The sequence below is a fragment of the Atractosteus spatula genome, chromosome 8 (assembly GCF_055471065.1).
Source record: "Atractosteus spatula isolate fAtrSpa1 chromosome 8, fAtrSpa1.hap1, whole genome shotgun sequence".
In the NCBI taxonomy this organism is placed as follows: Eukaryota; Metazoa; Chordata; class Actinopteri; order Semionotiformes; family Lepisosteidae; genus Atractosteus; species Atractosteus spatula.
Genome location: NC_142713.1, coordinates 35,177,494 through 35,189,529, shown reverse-complemented (window position 1 = coordinate 35,189,529; position 12,036 = coordinate 35,177,494). Strand labels below are relative to the sequence as shown.

The 12,036-nt window shown below is 35.9% G+C and overlaps 1 protein-coding gene across 2 annotated transcripts in view; it reads right to left on the bottom strand.

Annotated features, from left to right (window-relative positions):
- Positions 1-12,036, bottom strand: part of prickle1a (prickle homolog 1a) — a 48,647-nt gene that overhangs the window by 13,706 nt on the left and 22,905 nt on the right. Inside the window, exon 1 of one of the 2 annotated variants that reach the window (XM_088923233.1) lies at positions 3,843-4,134. The exons of the other annotated variant lie outside the window; for it this stretch is intronic. The gene's annotated coding sequence lies outside the window, so the exon portion shown is untranslated. Of the gene's footprint in view, positions 1-3,842; positions 4,135-12,036 lie in introns of those variants that run through there. 2 annotated transcript variants of the gene reach the window in all.

The window sequence follows — 12,036 nt, the reverse complement described above, 5'->3', positions numbered from 1 at the left end:
AGGGGCAGCATGATGGCGTACTGGTTAGCTTTGCTTCCTCGCAGCACTGGGGTCCTGTGTTTAATTCCTTACCTGGGGCACTAATGTACATGGAATTTGTACTTTCTCCCTGTGTTTGTGTGGATTTTAGCCAGGTGCTCTGGTTTCCTCCTGCAGTCCAAAGACATCATGCTGGTGGATTAATTGGCTTCTGATAAAAATTGACTCTAGGTGTGAGTGTGTTAGTGTCTGAGTGTGCCCTGTGATGGACTGGCTTCCCATCAAGGGTGTATCCTGCCTTACGCATGTTGCTTGCCAGGATAGGTTCTGGTCCCCCTTGACCCTAAATTGAGCTATGCACTATCACCTGTATTGCATATTGGGTTTCCTGAATGCATCTAAAACAGCCAGTGTTGTGGCCAGTTTAGATGGAATTTCTAAGACAGGAGGATATCAATTAATTGATCTAAATGGAAAAACTTTCATTAAATTCATCATGGGTTTTCTAACCTTTTTTGAAAATGTACTTTTTTCACGACTGTCAATTGAACTCTTGAGTGATATGAGTATGGGAAATGTAAGTACTACCAACTGACACATTATTTCAATAGCTCAGAAACCAAATTGTAAATACATAAACCTAATGGAGAAATATAAGTACAGATTTTGGTTTCATAATTATATGGAAAGGTTTAAAACACTGGGACTAACACACTTGTTTAATTCTCACTCTGTAATTTCCTTCTTGAACTGAAATGAAGAAATGCTTTGCTAATTTTGCCAGGTAATACCTTTGTGCTCTTAACATCATTTCCTAAGCTACTGCAGTCAATCAGCACTTTTTTGGAGATCGAAACAAGATTAGGGACGTCCTGCTAATAAAACCTAAACATATCTCCTGGGCTATTTTCACGTCCATTGAGCTTCAAATCCTGTAAAGTCACCAATGAGCAAGTACAAGAGGTCATGGACTGTATGGTCAGTTCCTGAACACCCCCACACCCTTACCACCTCCTGCTGTTCTGCAGACCCCTGTGGGGCAAATTGTTTAACAACCTCTCTTTTGTAAAACCGCTTGTTAACATGGCTTTGGGGAATACAAGATGCATATCACACAAATCCAACTACAATGTGCTTGTAGCCTGAAGCCAGTGGTGCTGGGAATGACAGGTGATCAGGTGATCAGGCTCGACTATTGAGTTGTATTGTAATTCAGCATCAAACAATGGCAACAGTTCAACAAAGGTATGAGACGAATTCAGAGACTTACAGGACTTTGCACTTAGTTTATAACCTCTAGGCCTCCATTACACTTGCTTCTGTCTTTGAAAATTAAATTTATGCCACATAAGAAAATAAAAGGAGATTATTTCTTGGGACATAACAGACAATCTTCCACAAGGCAACTGAGACGAATGCCCTAATCATACCGATTTCATGTCAATCACCTGTATCGCATATTGTGTTTTCTGAATGATTATAAAATCCTGTTTTAGAATTGATAATGCACCCAAAACAGCCAGTGTTTTGGCAAGTTTAAATGTTTGCCATAACACCTCAGTTCACTAGCACACAATCAGGGTACTATTAAGGATAATGTTTGTAGTCAACAAAATAAAATAACTGGAATGCACAAATACAGTATTAGCTTGTGGATAAAAACACATCACAGGGAAAGATAAAAGAGGCAATTGTCTTCTTCCAAAGAAAAATCACGAGCATTTGTTTATAGCTGAAAAATGAGATAGGTCCATGACAGAGGTCAGAGAAATGGTCAGTGCCTAATTAAATTAATAGCGTGTCCACCTTTAGTAGGGATGCCATGATTATATCACAAAGCATGAACCATTGCACTGTCAATTTCACCCATGAAGGGATAGATTTCAAGCACACGAAGACATGCTGCAATTGCGTAGTGCTAAAATGTGACCCCAAGAAAGAAAAGGTCATAAGACAATATTTCCTCATTTGAATGCCCAATCTATACCAAAATAATAAAAAAAATAGGCAGAAAAACTCTCAGATTTCATGTCTGGTACTATATATCTTTTTCCTGTACCAGAATAGCTGTTAAAAGATCTCATAAAAGCATAAAGAATTAATATAAACAAAATGAATCACTGGAGTTGTTGAGTTGTCACATTAGTTATGCAGAGAAAGTGTTTTTTTTCCTCTCGTCAGAATGACAATTAAGAGTACAAAAGGATCAACAGAGGCTCTCTGTGTACCACAGCTCTCTCATCTTTCACTGCTGTCTCTTTATATTGCAATAAAAAAGGATGAAATACACCAAAAAATAGTGCTCCTTTTCAAGATTCCTCAACATCAGTGCTACAAAAATTTTTTAAGTTAAAACAAATTAATTGCCATAGCACATAATTAAGTCTTAAGAAATTGAAAATTTCTGTAAGAGCTTTTTGTGCAATATCACATATTCCTTCCAGATTTTTTTTCCGTTCCACTGAATATTTCTATTCTAAATGCACTAAACACAGGACGAAGCCAAAGAAGAATTTCATTCCAACATACACAAGCACTCAAGTTTCACCTTGTCACCTGCTGGCAGTTAAACAACATGTTCCTTTGTTAAAAGACACATAGGCTTCATTTCAAACAAGCTCAAAGAGAAAACACTTTTAAGAAGGCATTTAAAATGTAACAACATCTGAGTTGTATAAACAAATTCCATATGTAACGCAGCCCATATGCTGACAAAGTCAAAAGGTTTGCATTAGTTGACATGGTAAAAAATAGTTGTTAATGCAGGAAAAAGAAAACAAGACTATTGAGCTGGAATCTTTTTATATTTGTGTCTTACATACCATTTGTTTTTCTACTTAATTACAGGGAAATCAATTCTTTCTCATGCAGTATTTAAAACCTCACAGGAAAGCATAGCTCCCAACAAAAGAAACTTCAAAGAGTAAAATGTTTTGACTAAATATGGAGAAAAAAAGAAAATCACATATTTGTATTTCAGATTTTGGGTTCTAATGAAAAATTCCAGATTGGAAGAAACCAAACAAAAAGGTTTCATATTCCATAATACCATATGGGATGTAATTGTAAAATCACAGTAATCGTTTTACAGAATATATTTTTATAATAATCATAGGAATTCATTATTTACATATTTGGAAGAGCCCTAAAAATCAGCAATGACTAAATGATGGTCACACATGGTAATCCTGAAATGAAAGGGCAAGGGAATGCGTTTGGCAGACCTTTAAGAGGAGTGCCAGCAAAAATCCTTCATTAAAACTATGAATTCACGGCCAAATCACTGGGGGGGACTAACTCTAGAAATCAGTCTAGCCTTACAAAGACCACCTGCATATGAAGGATTCATGAGCCCAAAGACAACTGGCAACATTGAGAACATGCATCCACTACCCAGTTCTGTTTGAACTAGGCAAAATTGTTACTATTGTCTTTGTCACTTTGCAAACTATACTGAGCACTTCAGGGTTAGTCACCTTTAAATCTAGCCTCAGTAGGCCTTAATATCCACTTCAATTAAACCTGACCTGGTAAGATTGTTTATAATCTGTTAGTAGTTCATGACTTGATACACAATAGAGCTAATTATACATAATGCATATTATTACACAAAGCTCATAAGACAACAACATATCTTTATATACGATTTAGTATTTTATCTGTTCATTTTTAATTGCAACTATGAATTCACAAAAAACTGCAACAGTAATATCATGGAGTGGTGTAGAAGACTTACCAAAATGTACTCAAAACAAACTTTACATTACCAGATTGAGAAGTTTTACAACTCTTCTATGATAAACGTACAAATTGTTTGAGTCTGAACATTTCTGTGCCAGTGAAATCATGCTCTGGAATCTTACCTTTACCACTGGCTCTGCTCCATACGCAACAGATTAAACTCTTCACAGGTATTCCTGTACTTTCTTCCAGGTAAACTGTTAAGAGCCTTGCTGCATGTCCAGAAGGAAAGCTCTTCTTGGTTTGACTGGGCGAAGCTGCTCTTGGTCTGGTTTTAGACTTGTAAGTCCCCCCTTTAGCTGTGCATTTTGACATGCATGCTCAAGCTGTCACCCTACCCACAGCCCGTATCAAAAGACAGACTAGAAAAACACTCCTTGAAGGAAAAGAGCAAACCAAGATGACTACCAGCACTCTGAACTCCCCACACCTCCAGCCTATGCAGTGAACCCTGCCTACTCCCCCTGAGCAACAGCAGAGGAAGACCCTCCCATTACATTTCAAACACATCAATAGCCACTTTCAAGTAAACTGCCTCCTGATACTTCAGGAGGGTCAGAACAGTTAGAACACCAAAAACACTATACAATTTTAATCCTTGCATTTAATACATTTCTAAAGCACAAACATACACAAATACAATTTTTATGTACATAAAAGCTTACCAAACAAATGTCTTATTTTCACCAGTTGGTAGAAACTTTCCAGCACTTTTAGAAGTCAGCTTTTGCAGTTTAATTTCCAGTATCCAAGTATTAAAAGTTCTAGTGACATATTTTAAAGTTTAAACGCACCATATTAAAATTAAATCTAATATATCTTAAATATTAGGTCTTTAATATCTTTTCATTTTTCAAGGAAAGCCAGATTTTGATTTTGGCTACTTCTTAAAGAAATTATTTTTTTTCTTCTGGGAGGAACAGTTCCACTTATCTGAAAACCACCAAAGACATTTATTTTATTTTGGTTGAAGTTTCAAAAGTAGATTAATCCTCAACTCATTTCCCAAAACTTTTCTTCATTTGATTCAAGTCATTCAGTAGCCAGTTTATCAAGTACATGGACCAAGGGATGGAATTATAATTCTTTGGTAGAATTTTAAACACGTCCTTTCTCTCACAAAAGTCTAAATGAATGTCTCCACTAAAATTCATCTTACTTCCCCAGATAACAATGATGTCAGCAAGTCTATACTATTGTGCCAGAATAATTTAACAACTCTCAACTGAATCTGAAGAGGTCATTACCATATGAATCTATAACTGTCATCCCAACCACATGTTAACCAAGCCTACCAGGACAAGACAAGATTTGTATCTCTTAAAAATAGAAAAGGAAAACAAGATCTAAAACCGGACATACTATCATCATGGCATGTACTGAACCAAGTGATTCGTTTAATATTCATAAGGATGAGTTCAAAAGCCACACTGCCAGCATTTAAAACCAACTGACAAATTTGTTGTATTACCGTTTGGCCAACAAAAGTCCTGGTTACAACCATAAAATAATAAGAATCAAAAAGAAGGGTAACTTTGACTGCAGCTACAAATCTAAAACAAAACTTTACATGGCTAATCTGTCAGAGTTTGACAAATTAAATACCACTAGAAAGAATTGTTTTTTGACCTGATAAACTGTCAATACAGCCTTTAAGAATGAAAAACATCACCATACTATGTCAATAGAGTTATCTTTCTAATGTAACTAGTACCCCATGACTGGAAAGAACTTGTATTAAGGGAGAAAGCGTAAAATAAACCATGTACTAGATTTTGATCTGCATGATTTTGATGGTTAAAAAAAAAACATTTGATATATTTCTGAAGTTTGGTTGACAAGTATGAAAATGAATCAAGAAAATGTCATAGATTTAGATGCATTTTTAACAGACAATGGGATGATATTAGTAATTCAGATGTGCTTGGCTTGTGGCCAGTGACTATGGAAGTCTTTCAAAGAAAATCCCGAAATGGGAGGGACAGTTGACCTTGCCGTCTCTTTCATTTCCTTGGGAATTTCAAAAGGTGTAGCCTTTCCTGTTGCTTTAAAAAAATGTTTCACTACCCCAATCTAAGTTTCTGTTAGTCATTTGTGGCCAGCAGACAGCTTCCTCGGCTAAAGTGGAAATGTTTTACTCTACAAATAAGGTGTATTTCCTTTTTTTCCAATTTTAAGTAAATTCTCCTTCCCCAGGGAAGTCATTATATGTGATAATTTATAGTTTACTGTATTGCTGGGTCAAAAGAGTCAGTGTTCTCTAGTAATGAACGCATCTCTCCTCTTTCTCATTGAGATGTCCACAGTTATAGAGGTCATATAACTAATGAGGGATTTATTCCGTAACCCCTGCCCCTGCCAGACAAACATTCACAGCCCTTCCCTGTCTAAAATGCCTCAGAGGATTCAACTGAATGTCTATTTAAAGTTCAGAATAAGCATGAAAAAGACAAGGCAAAGGTATGAAAAAAAAACAAAGCACTTTAAAGATGTACAAGTACAAGATCTGTAGGCTCTACATGTTACACAAAGAACTCTGTACACTTTATATTTTTGAAAAGCAATGGCTGTAAAGATATTAACTAAAACTAGAAACCAGCAAGCAGTTTTGAAATGTTACTAAGCTTGGAATTAATTGGCCACTTTTTTGTGTGTAAAAGCAGTTTGCTGTATTTGGCCCAATATCTGGGGGTGTGCTTGTGTGGGCATAAAAGGCATTTGTGCAACCTGTGAGGTGCAAGTCTCGATGAGTCTTGATGAAACCCGCTCAGTCTGAAATTCAATTCGCACAGTAGTTCCCCATGACAGAAGCGGTATACATTTGCAGAAAAGCATAGCGTGCACACAGCTGTCTTGGTCTAATCAGGAATCTCTTACTGCAAAATATAAACACGCAATAAAAATATACATTTTGAAATAAATCATACCTACTAAGTATGGACTTAACTGGCCAAATAGTTTTTTTTCCCACAAGAATAGTTTGTGGTAGAAGAAGAAGCATATAAATAGAACAAAAATGGTTGTCCGGAATTTATCCTGGTCTAAACAGAATCATATTTTTCCTATATCTTACCTGCACTTTCATTGCAACAAAATCTGCTGTTTGTTGGCCATTGACAAAACAATTTCTGAAAAAAAGTGGTTACTGGTATAGAGTTAATATTTGCTAAGCAAGTAATGACATGTTGTCGACTCCCAAAGTGTCACAGCAATACTTCTGGTGCATGTCTGAAGCACATTTTCGAAACCTTCCAAGTTTCAATTCAACTGGTAGAATGATTCCTAAGAAAGCAATACTTTGAAGTGTGAGAAAAACAAATGTAAGTCAGATAACTATCCTGATTTGAAAAGGAATCATATTTCACCATATGCAGTCATTCACTATGTTATATTGTACTTAGAAAGATACCAATCAAGTCTGAAAATAATTGGCTGTACAGTTTTTGCTCTGGAGTAGTTTATAAAACAGAATACAGATAAAAAAAGTGGACAAAATGGCAGTCAAACCGTAGTCCATTCTGGTTTATACAGGAACCCTATTTATCAGTATTGTAATTCTAAATCAATTCAATCACAAGCGACGTTTCTGAGGTATTATATGCTATTGGAGAAAACTGACATGTTTTCCCATTACAAATGCAGTATTTTTTTTTTCAAATCCGTGTTTTGCTGTGGACACCACCCAACATTCTAAGAATCTCATCTGCTGGTATGTCTCACATTTTTACGTAATTCTCTTGAACTCAGCTTGGTCAGGTCCAAAGAATTGTTTGCAGCTATTTGACTAAATAAATAATGCCCACTATCACAAGAATAGAAGTTTAAATAGAAAGCTAACTGTTGTAAATTGATTGTAGGAAATGTCCATTGTTAAAACTGTCTGTATAAATTGATCATATGTTTAAATTGATGTATATTGATGTCATTGAGGTATATTTTTTTTCCATTCCTGGCAAGGAATCTAGGAAATTCCCAGGTGTATTTGCTATTTTGACCAACAGTTTTATGTGTTAAGAATTTCTCACTCTATTACAGTGCCTTACGAGTACCTCTCAGCATGAAGAAATTACCAGATACTGTGAAGGATTAAATAGCAGAAATACAGACTTTCTCTGCAGGGTTCCAAGGAACTCCAGCCTACTGTGAAAACCATTGTTGCAACCAAGGGCACAAGCTCATTCACAAGAGGCCCAGGCATAAGCCAAAGTCACGCTCCAACAGGAACTCTCCTTTGTTTTGGTGAAGTTTAAGAAGCCTTTGGTTTGCACTCAGCTATATTATCATTGAAAGGAGGGCCAACCTGCATCCTGCCGAGACTTCATTCCTTACATTTAAATATGAAAAAGGCAAGTGTCAAAAAACACTTGTACATTCTTTATAAGATAAATTCCCAAAAATAAAAGAAAGTTCACACTGGTCAGTCATATTTGTTAAATTCCTGGCCTTCAAGGAGATGGAGCTAAGAACATTCATATGTATGAAATTTGTTGAGTGGTGGGTCCCAACCCTGGTCCTAGAGGATCACTGTGACTGCAAGCTTGCACGCTTTCATTACAACTGACCTCTAAATCTCCAGTGTTAAATGGTGCCTTTAATTATGCTTGTTTGTTTAGATTTGTTTCTACACTCAGTCATGTGTTTCACAATCCCCACACTTCAAGGGTAATGTCTCCTACAGACGCAGCATACAGACGGTTAAGAAGTCTCTCCTCAACTTTCTTACCTTACTGTGTAAACAACTCTCTGGTGATCCATTTATAATAAACAGACACAAGGGGGACGACAATGCATCTACTCTTTCTTCTTCTACATAGGTCCAGTTGGTTAAATCTTAGGAAATACCCCAGAAATTACAAACCTCATTCAATTTAAGAGCTGAAATCAAGTTTTAGAAATATGACCCAGAAGGAAAAGATTAAGAAAATTAAGATTATGGCTGGAACAAAAACTTGAAGACTATCTGCCCCAAGGAACAGGGTTGGGAGCCAATGTAGTAGAGCATATTGTTTTAGAATTTTAATTCAAAATGGCATAACACTGCTAAATGTTACATGTTGTACAATGGAATAAGACATTAAACAAATAGACAGGAAATTCATCAATTGCCTAAAACTGTGCTCAGAAGTTAAGAGTTGCTAGGGGCCTTACTAATATGTACAGACCTCAAAGCTAAACAAAGTAAAAAAAATAAAATTCATCTGGGACTTAAAGGTATAAAATGGTTTTAAAATTAAAGGTATTCTAAAGCAGAAAGGCAAGCACTAAACTACCTTTTCTCGAGCATTGGAATGCTCTAAAAATTATAAGTTGGCCATGGGCCGAGACATCTCTCAAATGTGCTCGACTTTCAGCAACTGTACGACTAGGGAAGTTATGTGTAAGCTGGTCCTGGGTCACCTTTACCCATCATATTGCCAGTTAAAATATGTAGAAAAGAAGTCACTCCCAGTAAACAAAAAAAAAATGCATATGAACAAAAATTTTGGCACTGGAAAAATAACAGCTTTTTAAGCTGGTAAATTCAGCACTTGCATTTGTTTTTATAAGAAGAATTACAGTCGTGTAAAAATTGTCTTTAGCAACAATAGCTAGGGTTTTATATTCTTATATTAACGATTATACAAACTCAATAGAATACTTTAGCTGTCATCTTAAAAAAAATATTCTTAGAAAAAAATGTTTATTGGGTATATAGTATATATAGTTTATTGTGGATGAACAAGTCATGGAGAGCAAGCTGGGGTATCCGAAAAGAAAAATTCCTAATACAAGAAATTGTATATGGCCAATAAAGTGATCTTATATACTAATATATGAATTACAATATTTTTAGTACATTACATTCTAACAGAATAATGTCAAGCTACCTTTAACTGACAACAGAGCCTGGAAACTGCTGGCATTACAACTGAATTAAAGCTCCTCTGGTGTAAATATTCTGCATGTATACTCTCTAGTGCAATTGACCGCTATATATTGTATGTTCTAAAGACTACCCCTGTACACTGAGGAAACCTAAGCTGTTCAAAGCCACTACTTCAGCTATTTCAAGTAGGAAATAGAAAACCTGCTACGTCTGTTAACAGATTGAATACGTCATTGCACAGTTTTCATCAAAGTATGTCTTAAGATATTATCAGAAAATATTTATGATAGAAAAACATTTTTCCTTTTATGTTGTTTATTTAGCAATACATAGGGACAACAGGTAAAATTAATTCATATTAAAAATACCCAGTGTGCAGGAACTACTCATTGCATTTATATTTTTCATCCAAACAAGGCCCAGAGTATTTATTATATGGAGAGGACCCACCTCATCGACCACTGAAGTGCAGCACCCACCTGGGTGACACAAACAGTAGCAGCCTTTATATGCCAAGAGCCCCAGTACAAAGCAGACCAGGAATGGGAATTTTCTGGGGTTGACACCCCTATTCACTTAAATAGTGCCATGGACTCTTTAATGACGAAATAGTCAGGATCACAGTTCCAAATTTCGTCCAATTCTGTGTCATTCTATTCACAGATTACAGTGATCCATTCTAAAAATTCATAACATGTCATCTTCATATGAATATAAAGTATTAATATCTGCTTAGTAAAGTACATATTTTTTCATTGTACATGTTGAATTTCTCACTGTAAATAGCCAAAAGTATATATCTTCAGCAATAATAGCACTTAACCACTGATCTTTGACTTAAATTGACTTTTGGCACCATATATTTTTCAAGACAATAATGTTCCAAAATGTAGGCTTCTCCTTTCCTGATAAATATATTCAGCACAAACATATGTACAATAGTTCAGGACTCTGCAATTGAAAGATTGATTATGTTTACACATTTGGCTTTTAAAATTATTAACATTATAACCAACCCTGCACTTTTTTCTTGTGAGAAAAGGCATTGAAAAAAGTATGTGTATTCCATGTACACCGGATTCAATGTTTCTTCTCTGATGCTAATGCTTGTCACGTCGTCTAAAATCTAAATTCAAGAATGAGGTAATGCAGACATGTATAATGTTGTCAAACAGCTTTATTCTAAACTATATTGATAGGCAAGATGTTTTTTAGTTGTTCTTTTACAAAGCTGAAACAGTGTGGACAAATACAGATTTATAGCTGCCAGGCTTCAATGCTTTAACTGTTTACACAAATGCATGACAAAAACAGCTGTTTTAGTCCTTTGCATATGAGAAGATCAATTGCTTAGCATGCATTATTCTCACATATATAATAGACTCACAAAGCTGTGAAAACAGTTCACTTCCTGTTGAACAACAAGATATCTCATAGTCAGGGCTAATTTCCAACCCAATGGACAAAGTTTTCTTTTGCCTGGAAAACTGTTTACTTACATTTACATGAGAAACGCTATCCATTTTAAGAGGGCCTTTTCTACTTTTTTAAAACAGCGGTCAACATTCTCAGTTCTTTTCCTAATATTAAATATTGCACTCTGCATCAGAGGAAAATTAGATCTACTAGAAACATCTACTGGAATATGGTATTCAAATGTTGCCTTACAATCATTAATGACCAGACAGTCAGGACTTTGGCCTAATGTCTCCTGATGTTAGGACAGCACCTCCTATCATCACAGTGTCTCTGGACACCATGCTGGGAAACTCTAAAAGCTTTTCCTCTGTAACAGGCTTTAAAGGGAATACCATTTTGCATTAAAATGCTACTGAATAAATAAAAAAAGCTTTCTTAGAAGTAACTGATAAATGGACTTATGCAGGATAAGTAGGCAATTTTCAAAGCTTTTAGCTATATGTACTGCAGCTCAAGCAACAAAACCAAAAGCCATGACCTTCCTCACTGCCAGATGCATCGTAAATCTCTTCCTAAAAGTTTATAGCCTATTTTTCTGTCACTAGGTGAACAATTTAAGCAGCACTTCACACCTGGTGCTCACCTCTTCCATGTTATAAAACCCCCAGTATGCTGAACCCTCCCAATGAACTCAACATGTCCTGACAATCTGGGAACCCACACCCCATCATAAAACCAAATTCTTTAGCAGAAAGCACCTACTCCCTTTCCAGGACTCCCAACAGCTTTGACCCACTTTAGACCAATGGAATTTACAAGTGGGTATATGAATCACACATGATAGTTAACATTAGTATCTCCATTTGGAATGAGAAGCCCCACAAATAACAGTGCAGGCTGGGGTAAACCAGTGGAATGCTTTCTTCCCTGTCGGAAGTTTAGTAGGGTTTTAGAACTGTCCTCCTTAAGGTGCATTAAACATCTTAGTGTTACAACTCTTGTCAGAATATAAAACTCTTTAAACGTGTGTC